This window comes from Lycorma delicatula, chromosome 6 (assembly GCF_047948215.1).
Source record: "Lycorma delicatula isolate Av1 chromosome 6, ASM4794821v1, whole genome shotgun sequence".
Lineage (NCBI taxonomy): Eukaryota > Metazoa > Arthropoda > Insecta > Hemiptera > Fulgoridae > Lycorma > Lycorma delicatula.
Genome location: NC_134460.1, coordinates 98891316 through 98901658, shown reverse-complemented (window position 1 = coordinate 98901658; position 10343 = coordinate 98891316).

Below are 10343 nucleotides of genomic sequence, written 5' to 3'. Positions count from 1 at the left end.
CAAAGCACCTAGAGTTCCACAAAGTCTGTGACAGGTAGGTTTCAAGATTTCAAATGGTGAGATCTGGGTAATTATTACACTCCCGAGTCGAAATCAGCTCGTATAGTTTGATAGGAATGGAGAGCCATGCATCGTAAAGGCGAAAACGCATTCGTTTACTTAAATTCCTCATGATTATATTTTCGGACCAGAAGGCCTATTGCAGGTCATGTTTTCCACAACCGTTGCATCGTAAATGGTACGTACTAGTTCCGGCTCTCGGGTTTCTGTAAGCCACCTACAGAAACAAAAGCACCGTCAGCCGATCGATCAGAAATGTGATTCTTCATCACGACAACGCCGAATTCATATAGCCGTTAGCGGTCAGGACAAGCTGGACGAAATTTACTAAGGAACCTTAAAACATCGCCCGTAAGATCAAGATCTTCCTAAGATTAGTGCTTGTTTGGTTTATTGAAAGAAGCAGTGAGCGGACATCGATTATGGAACAACACCGAAATAGAAGAGTTCGTGTGCAGTTCTATGGTGTATAATGTTTTTCACTATTCTGAGAGAAAAATACAGTTTTCTTATTTATATTTCTCATAATATTCCCTAAAAAATTAAGTATTTTTTTTGTGGAAAATTTTACATAGTTCTTTCAAAGATAAATTATCTATAACTTACGTGTTATTCTGAGCAAGTGTTACTCTCTCTCTCTCTCTCTCTCTCTCTCTCTCTCTCTCTCTCTCTCTCTCTCTCTCTCTCTCTCTCTCTCTCTCTGTGTGTGTGTGTGTGTGTGTGTGTGTGTGTGTGTGTGTGTGTGTGTGTGTGTGTGTGTGTGTGTGTGTGTGTGTGTGTGTGTGTGTGTGTGTGTGTGTGTGTGATTAGGAATTTGTGCCGTGTATACATTAAAATTAATAAATACATTTCTTAGGGGAATTATTATATCTAAACTAAGAAGTCTTAAGATATAAGATGAAAATAAACAGTAACGAAGCCTTAGCTTCTGGCCTTCTGAAACGCTGTCAATTCCGCCGAAGACGCCGCTTAATTCTGTCACTTCCCTCTGATAGATATTGTCTCTGGCTGGGTGCAAATCATCAGGTGTAGACGACCACCATGCTCCCGACGTCAAAATGTACATACGTAATCAATATTCCCAGGGGTATCGAGTGGAAACGGATCAGTCAGTTTCTCTTCGATCCAATCCTGGTAAGAAACCCAATCCGTTCGTTTCGTATGAAGAATACGCCTCTCTTTCCTCCTTAGTACCGTCGTGCTCAATGTAAGTAGAATGGGCGAGTTGTCCGACGATGAATCATCGTTGTTTTCCACCAGAGAGTATGCAAATGATATACCCGAGGTAACAAAAAAGTCAAGCACATCCGGGATCTTTTTCAGGTCCGTAGGCCAGTATGTCGGCTGGAATTCCGATACCACGGCCAAGGTGCAGATTTTGAACACATCTCCTCAGCGATATACCCCTACTGGTAATCAACCAGGAACCCCATAATGGGTCTTTCGCGTTCCAGTCTCCTCCGCCAATAAATCTTGGACCCAGAGTCGCATTGAAATCAAAAAACAAATCATCAGTTACAGTATGCCGCGGAGGGCAGTACCCAGCGGACAGCCTTACAGGCCCCAAACAGTCTGTAATTTCAACCGTTGTTGCCTGAATCTGGTCAGTGCAGAAGCCAGGAAGTTCATGATTTCGAAGAGAACTCCTAATCAGATTCGCGGTTCCTTCATGGGCCGGCCCTCCCATCTGGGTGATTCATCACATACACAGAATAACCTTGAAGTCTGAGGTAGTTCCGGTCAGTAAAGTGCGTTTCCGATATCACAAAGACGTCCAGGGAATTGGAAACTCCCATAACCCCTAGCTCCTCACGCCTAGAAAGTAGGCCGTTAATGTTCCATGCAGCGATTCGTAGAAATCTGGACATCAACAGATTTTGGAGAGCACCTGGGTGAGCAAGGCTATCAGACTCCCAACCTGTTGAACCAGGAAGTCTATATTTGATGAAAGCCTGTCCAGCTTGTCCACACTGCACTCACTAGCACGCCAAGCAGCCGCAGCATACGTTTAATGGAGAGATTCAGGCTTTGCGTTGACTGTCCTCGACACTCCACGATCCAACGAAGGTAAGTTCTTATCATAGCTACCGGGTTCGATTCTCGGAGGAAGTTGCGAGTTTCAATTCGCCTTCCGCCTACGCTTCCTTTCCAATATCTGTTGATATACTCTGCAGCCTCGGTAATTTGCCGGATGGTCGGACTGACAAAGGAGCAGGTTTCAGGAGTGCTAATGCCCTTTTTGGGACAGCCTCCCCACATTTCACGCAGCGGAAAGGCCTCATACAACTGTGCCTATATTGCCGAAACCTCATGAATAGGAAAATCGATGTTGCCGTCGACTGTGAAATACGTGAAGTCATACGTTTTTAAAACCATCAAAACGTTAAAACGGCTGAAATTCATAGGCAGTTGGTTGCTGTTTACGGTGATACTGTAATGAATGAAAGAAACGTCCGAAAATGGTGTGAAAGGTTTAGAAATAACAGAATTAACGTGCATGATGAAGAACGTTTCGGGAAGCCCTCCATAATCACCAAGGACTTGTTGGAACGCGTCGATGATGAAATAAAAAAAGATCGTCGCTCAACGATTTCCGATCTGGCCCTTCTTTTTCCTGATGTTTCAGGAGCTGTTATTGGTTGCATTGTTCATGACCATTTAGGCTTCAGAAAGATTTGTGCGCGTTGGGTACCGCACGTCTAAACAGAACGTCACAAAAAAATCCGAATGGAATCTGCTTTAGAATTTTTGATGCGCTACAGAAAAATGTGATGAATTCAACTGTTACCGGCGATTAAACCTGGGTTTCTTATTACACGCCAGAGAGAAAACGGCAGTCAAGTGAATGGTGTCATCCTCAATCACTAACCAACAGGTCAAGCCACAGCCATTTAGACGCACTTTGATGGCCGCACTTTTTTTGGATCGGTTTGGAATACGGCTGATTGATTTCATTCCATGTGGAACGACTATAAATGCAGAAGCCTACTGCGAAACCCTATATAAGTTACGGCGCGCCATTCAAAATCGGCTGACCGACGGCGTCGTCCTGCTGCACGATAATGCACGTATACATGTTGCGGGTCCGACGCGTGATTTACTGAAAACATTTGGATGGGAGATTTACGATCACCCACCACCATATAGTCCGAACTTAGCTCCTTCTGATTATTTTAGTTTGGGAAATTAAAGACATTTTGAGTAGTATGCAATTCGTGGGTGACGATGAACTTAGAAATGCTGTTAATCAATGGATAAATGGACTGGCGGCAGAAGAATACGACGAGGTTATATTGAAGCTGGTGTATAGCTACGATCAATGTCTTAATTCACGTGGCGGTTATATAGAGAAGTAGTAGTGTAAGGTATGTAGTTTAAAAGAAATAAAAAATATTTATAAAGTTTTCAGAATAAATTTTTTTACAATGAAGAGATATTTAGTTTAGAGATAACCTCTCGTAATAACAATAACTATATATACATATAATTGGATAATTATAAATCCAGTTGCTCATGTTTCAAAATCTTCTACATATTCTATAATGTAGAAATCTAATAGTGTCAGTATTATTTCACAATCCTATCACAAATGATCCATAAAAATATGATTGATGTATACATGTGATTGACATTAACAAAACTAACTGTATATTTATTGATTTTTTTTATTATAACTTCAATTCCGCTGTATATTGTTTATTTGAATATAATGAATACATTTTTCTGATTAATTGCCTCTTGTTTTGATTAAAATAACCCTGTTTGCTAAAAAAAAACCTTTATTATTCTTGACTAATTTTTATGCAAATCTTAAATTACTTCTTATATATCGTTAATAAATTTTCCTGAAAAGTAACTGTAAATGACCCTAGAGCACCTTGCAGAACAAGCTCACATAATTGTTGCCAAGCCTTCTTCTTCTTAGACATTTCTAATTAGTTTTTATTCAGAAATTATCTAATTTTTAATATACATTATATATATATATATATATATATTGATCCTTCACAAATTGTTCATTTTTCTCCTTCATAATATTGCACAATTGTAGAATATGTTAGAGCTTATGAAAGATTATATTTATTTTACTTACATTGTTTATATTTTATTATATTTTCCATTGAACTGGTTTCTTTTTAATCATCAATTAAAATTGACCAACATTAAACTGACAAATAACAGTTTTTTTTGCAACAACAAAGAAAACTGGCTTTGCACTTTTTACAGGTTTTCATCACAGGTTTATACAGAGTTTCTTAAAACATCGCTTATTTTATTTTACAATTATGATTTACAACATACTTCTACATACTCGTATATTTTATCAAGGAAATGAAATGATAGCTGAAAAAATTATCTTTGCCAGGAATCAAACCTGAGATCAGCTGATGTAAAAGCCAACATGCCAACAACCATGTAAACAAAATTGATAGTGATATGAATAAAAACTGAGAGTGGGTTAAACCCAGTGGCAATTTAGCATCTAAAGTCATTTAGTTGCTTGTAAAAATATGAATAAGAAGTATATTAGAATTTTACCAAAATCATACAAACATTTTTTCAGAAATTTATCTTTGGAATTTGATAAAAATGTGGCATTTTTAGGTAGAACAACTGGAAGGTTATTATTGACCTATCAACAGAAATAAAAACATGCCGCATTAAAATAAAAATGAATTACATTTTTTAAATATTAAAAAAAAATTGCAGACATATGAATGTCTGCAATACATATGAATGTGTACGATTAACTAAATATATATTTTGTTTTGTGTGAAGGTCATCACTAAAGTTTTCAGATAAGATTAATTTGTATGATAAGATGTAACATATGATATAAAATTGTGTGCATATGCTTATGGGGCAATTGATAAGTGTGAAATAAATCAGTATGTTAATAATCACGGACTAAGAATAAATCGGTCATTTATGTAAAAAGATCCATTACTTATAGCCATATCAACAGTAGTAAACACAGATAACTGTTTCATACTATTGTCAATACATAAATTGTGGTATTATTGTAAGCTGTTATTATTTGTAAGTTACCACAATCATGAACATAAACTCCAACACAAAACAACCATGAAAAAAACATTAAGTTCTATAATTCCAAAATACCTTGATCAGATGCAGTAATTCTTTTTGGGTTGTGTAGTTATTTTGTTGATCATTTCCTTTCTCTTTCCTTAAATTTCTCTCCTTCTTTCTTGGTTAGGCACCACCTTAAGAATTGTGTCAATTGTAACACTTAATTTTTCAAGAATTGTGCCATCTTGACAATTATTTCAGCCAGTATGGCAATTGCTTCTTTATTACAACTTAGTGGAGTAGCAACAGCCTGTGAACAATCCAAGGATTCTATTCCCTACCTAGAAGTTATATAAAAATCCAAAAATTGGTAAATGAGTTTTATACCAAAAAAGCCTTGCCTTGTTCCCTTCATAAAATTTAAAATCTAGAAAAAAGCAATAAATTACTTAGTTTACAATTAAAATAAAATTTAGTCAATAGTACTGTAATTAAAACTGTGCATTACTATTAATAGTATATTACATAGTACATTAACATTAATAGTACATACTAGTAATAGTACATTACACTGTTAAATTAACTGAAACAGTTTTATTCTTTTGGTTCTTTCAGTTAAACTGTCTTGTCATATCCTCTATTTTATAAATGTTTTATACAAGAAACTCCTTAGCTTTGATGTATATTTAGTTTCATTGTTTCTCTGTCAATAGATTTTCACTCTCCACCCATTTCCCTTATCCTTGTTCCTTTCCTTCTAGTAATTTTTTTGTGAGTTTTGCCAAATGCAAAATGAATCTGTGCTACGACTGTAAGATGTTTCAATTACTTAATTTTTAGCATTTTCATAGTTTGGTAAGAGGAGTGGCTCTGCCAATATATCAGCCCAGGTACTAGTTTCCTATTCAGTGGTTATACAAAAAAACTCAACCTAGGGGTGATTATACAAAAAAAAACAACAAGCAGTTTTGTGTTATATACTTTTAATACAAATTTAATATTAATGTGGTTATGTTCTTGTTCATTTTTTTTCTGAAATAAACAATTGCAGCAAATACAGCTTACTAAAAATACTTCTTTTTTAACAAGAGACAATATATTACAACCCTGACCACAATTTTCAGGTAGATTTCATAAGAAAGTTACCTATTGGGTACGATGATTCGACTTCTGGAAAATTTCAACATATCTTCGTGTTTCACATCCCCCAGACCCGAAACCAACTGTCAGCTCAAAAGTTTATATATATATTTCACTTTCTTTTTTTTTCTCTCTTGTGGACACGATATTGCTGTAATTTTGCCCCAATCACTTTCAAATTGTTCCTTATAATAACTCGTCCCTATAACCTTGGTCGAGTTCATTAATCATTAAACCAAAATCGGACCATGGGAATGGAAATGGGGGGCTTTTTCAGAAAAAAATCGCTATAACTTTCTTGTTAAATAAAATATTGAATTTTTTTAAAGTTACTACTATTCTTTGGGTAGGAGCCTAAAATTTATTTCAGTAAAGTTTTTGATATCACCAACCTTTGGCCCAGGGGGTGGAAAAAATAGGGGTTGAAGACAAAAAACATCATACCCCCCTTAATAGGCACAGTATTGAATCGATTCAAAGAGGTCGATAGTCCTGTAAACATTGCCTAAAACCTTTATCTGAAACAATTTTTGATATGCTCAACCATTACAACAACAGATGACCAAAATTTTGCTGGAATTGTAAGAAAATGGGCTTGTCAGCTTGTCATATTCTAATCATATGAAACCTTTTTTCACATGCAACCATTGTCATATTGACTAAATTTGAATTTTTTCATAATTTTAAGGTGGAAATCATTTTTATCCTCTACTTAGCACCAATGAAATCTACCTCCACCTTCCAGTGTGCCAAAAGGGATCTTTTATTCATAAAGTAGGAAAATAGAGAATATAACAGGAGTTGAAGATTTCATATATTTTGATAATAAATTTGTTAAGGATAGACATTGTAAGGAAGACATAAAGACAGGTTACAACAAAGAAGAAAATCTTTAGGCAAAATAAGTACTTGTTATCAAGCATAAATTTATTAACAAGAAAAAAATCTTAAAAATATTTATATGAGATGTTGAGATTCATGACAAGAGAGATAAGATTGGAATGTGTAAAATAAATAACTCAAAATGTCAAATGAACAAATACATCAAAATTAAATGATTAGTACAGCAAAGAAATAATTTAAAAAAATACATCAAACCATCCAATTGGATGATGAAAAAAAAAGTATTATTTTATTGTAGTGAAGAATAAATTGCATAAGAAAGTAAATTTCATAAGTGCAAAATATAAAATAATATACCTCTTGACCAAATAAGCAAAAACAGCTACACTTATTTTAATTTTATTTGCAGTAACTTAAAACTTGCTTTTTGAAAAAACATAAAATTGATGTGTTGTAAATTACAGAGTTATACTTTTCTAATTTAATTGTTTATCATTATCTTAGTCAAAGTTTTAACATCATCTAAGGACAATGCCCATGTCCGAATCAAACAGCTAGCTTGGGAAAGGAAACCAGGAGGATAAACATGCTACCCATCAAACCTTGTGTTAAGAAGAGGAAGAAGTTAACCTTTAACAAAAAAAAGATCTAGGATTCTCTACAGGACAAAAGAATTTGTTCTTAAACTATCTAGATTATATGTTTAATCTACTCTTTTCAAACTGGTTTTTGATTGAAAAAATCTTATAATTTTTCTGACAAAAAAAAAATTACAATCAATTACGTCTTTATCTTTTTCTAAAATTCTTCATAAACATATTTGGTCAAGTCATATTTCTCCATTTAACAAACACATACATAAGAGTTATCCCTAATATTTTTGATTTTCATAAATGGATTTCATGGAATTATTAATAATCATAATGCTAAAATATATCTATAATTCAATAACTAATAAACCTATAACAATTACAAATCTCAAACTAATTACAAATCTATAACTAATTACAAATCTATAACTAATAAATTATGAATTATTTAATGAAATCTAAAAGTATCTTTTCTCTTCAAGAAATAAATGAAAAAAAGGAATACCTTTCTTTCTAAATATTTATAAATATCGTTCCAAAAGATCTTTTCAGATCTATTATTTGGTTCCTTTACAACTGGTATTATAAGTAATGCTTTGTTGATGACTATCGGTTTGAATTATTGAGAAAACACCATAGTATGTGGTTAAATTGTACAGTTTTGATTACATAGTAATGTGTCTTTAAATTTAATGTATATGTAAATTTAATATAGTTAAAATGTGATGTGTGATGAGTGGCTCATATTTGTAATGACTAAAACTGGAATTTTGGGATTACTTGAATCATGGTTCATGAGAGATTTATTATTTTGTGTAGTGCTTCATCTGTTATTCATATATATAAATAAATTTACGTGTTTGCCCAATTTGTGTAGTCACTGCAATTTAATTTGTACAAGGATCATTTAATAATTAAAGAATTATTTCTTTATTTATTATTTCTTTATTACTTATATTATTAATAATACAAGAACAAATTCCAGAAACATGAAAACTATTCAACAGAATAAACTGAAACTGTTTAAGTTCAAGTTGGTACCACTGACATAGAAAATATCAGCTCTTCAAAAATAATTTCCATTATTATAAGCGCATTTCTTTATTTCAAAATAATGTCTCTGCTTGAAAAGTTCACCATGGAAAAACAGCATGGTGTGATAAGATTTTTATTTTCTGAAGGTGTAAAACCAACCAAATTTCACTTGTGCCTATTAAAACAGTAATGTTTTAATAGGCACAATTAAGGTAAGGTTTTAATAGGTTTTAATTAATCTGAAAACTTTTATAAGTGGATTGAACAGTTTAAATCAGACAGAACAACTATCACGAATTTTCATCATAGTGGAAGATTGGTGAAAGTTTCGACTGACACTTTGCAAAATCATATTAATGATCTTATTCACAAGGAATTTTTTTTTCAAAAAAATTTGAAAAATAACTGAATTTTATATTGTGAATATCGGTGCTGACCATTATATTGTCCATGATAAGCTGAATTACTGTACAATGTGTTCAAAGTGGGTTCTGAGATGGTCAATTCAAATCACCCAAATTTATGATTGTACAAAACTTAAAACGTGGTTTTTAGCAGATTGTAATGCTTTTTTATGTGACATAATAACTTGTGATGAAACTCAAATTCATCACTTTGAGCTAGACATCAGAGTATGAAATGGTAACAATGGAGTTTGCCTGTTTCAGAATTTAAACCTACGTTTCAGCCAGTAAAGTGATGCAAAAGGTGTTTTAGGACAAAAGCCCGATTTATTGAGATTATGCTAGAAAATAAAGTCAACCCATAATAAGGAGGAAATATCACAAATCTTTCTCAAAGAATGTAATTTTCAGCATGATAACACCCATTCTTGTACCGCTCAAAAGACACAGGAAGCTATTCAAAAGTCGTGTTGGGAAGTGTTGTTGTATCTACTTTACAGTACCAATTTTGCACCATTAGATCTTTCTTTGTGTTTACTCTCAAAGAGCTTTTACATGGCACCAAGTTAGATTTAGGCGATAAGAATGCGTCATGAAAATGCTTCAACCATCAACTGAACAATTTTTTACTCCAAGAATAAAAAAGCTCTCAGAAAGATGAAAAGGGATTATGGTGAAAAGTAACATTAGTTTCAGTTTTACTGAATAAATAATAATTTTTCTGTAGTCATTTACCTCTTAAATTATTGAACAACCCTCGTATAGGTCTGGTTTATTTTGTTATCAACTCATGATTTTGTGTCTTCTGTTTGTGGTTTTAAAAGCAACACATTAACCTTATTTTCTTAAAAAATTTACAATTCCATGTGAATATTGATTGTTATTATTAAAATCATGTATTTCTTGACCCTAGTTGTTTATTTTTTTAAATAGATTTGTCGTTAGTTGTGAATATGAGCCATTAATATCAGTTAGATAGTTAATCTTGTGAAAGTTCTTTATTGAAGTTGTCAGATGATATTGAAATATGTAAAGCTGAATGGATATGCTTACAGGGTGATTAAGAATATAATCCACTGTTACTTAAATCCACTCATTCATAAATAAGTATATTAGTTGTGTAGGAATTTTAAAAAAATGTAGTGTGATTGTTATCTCCTTGTATTGCCAGTTCAAGAAGAAAAAAAATTTATTACACTTATTCAACAGCAAACTACAAGTTGAGGTGTGATTTGTTATT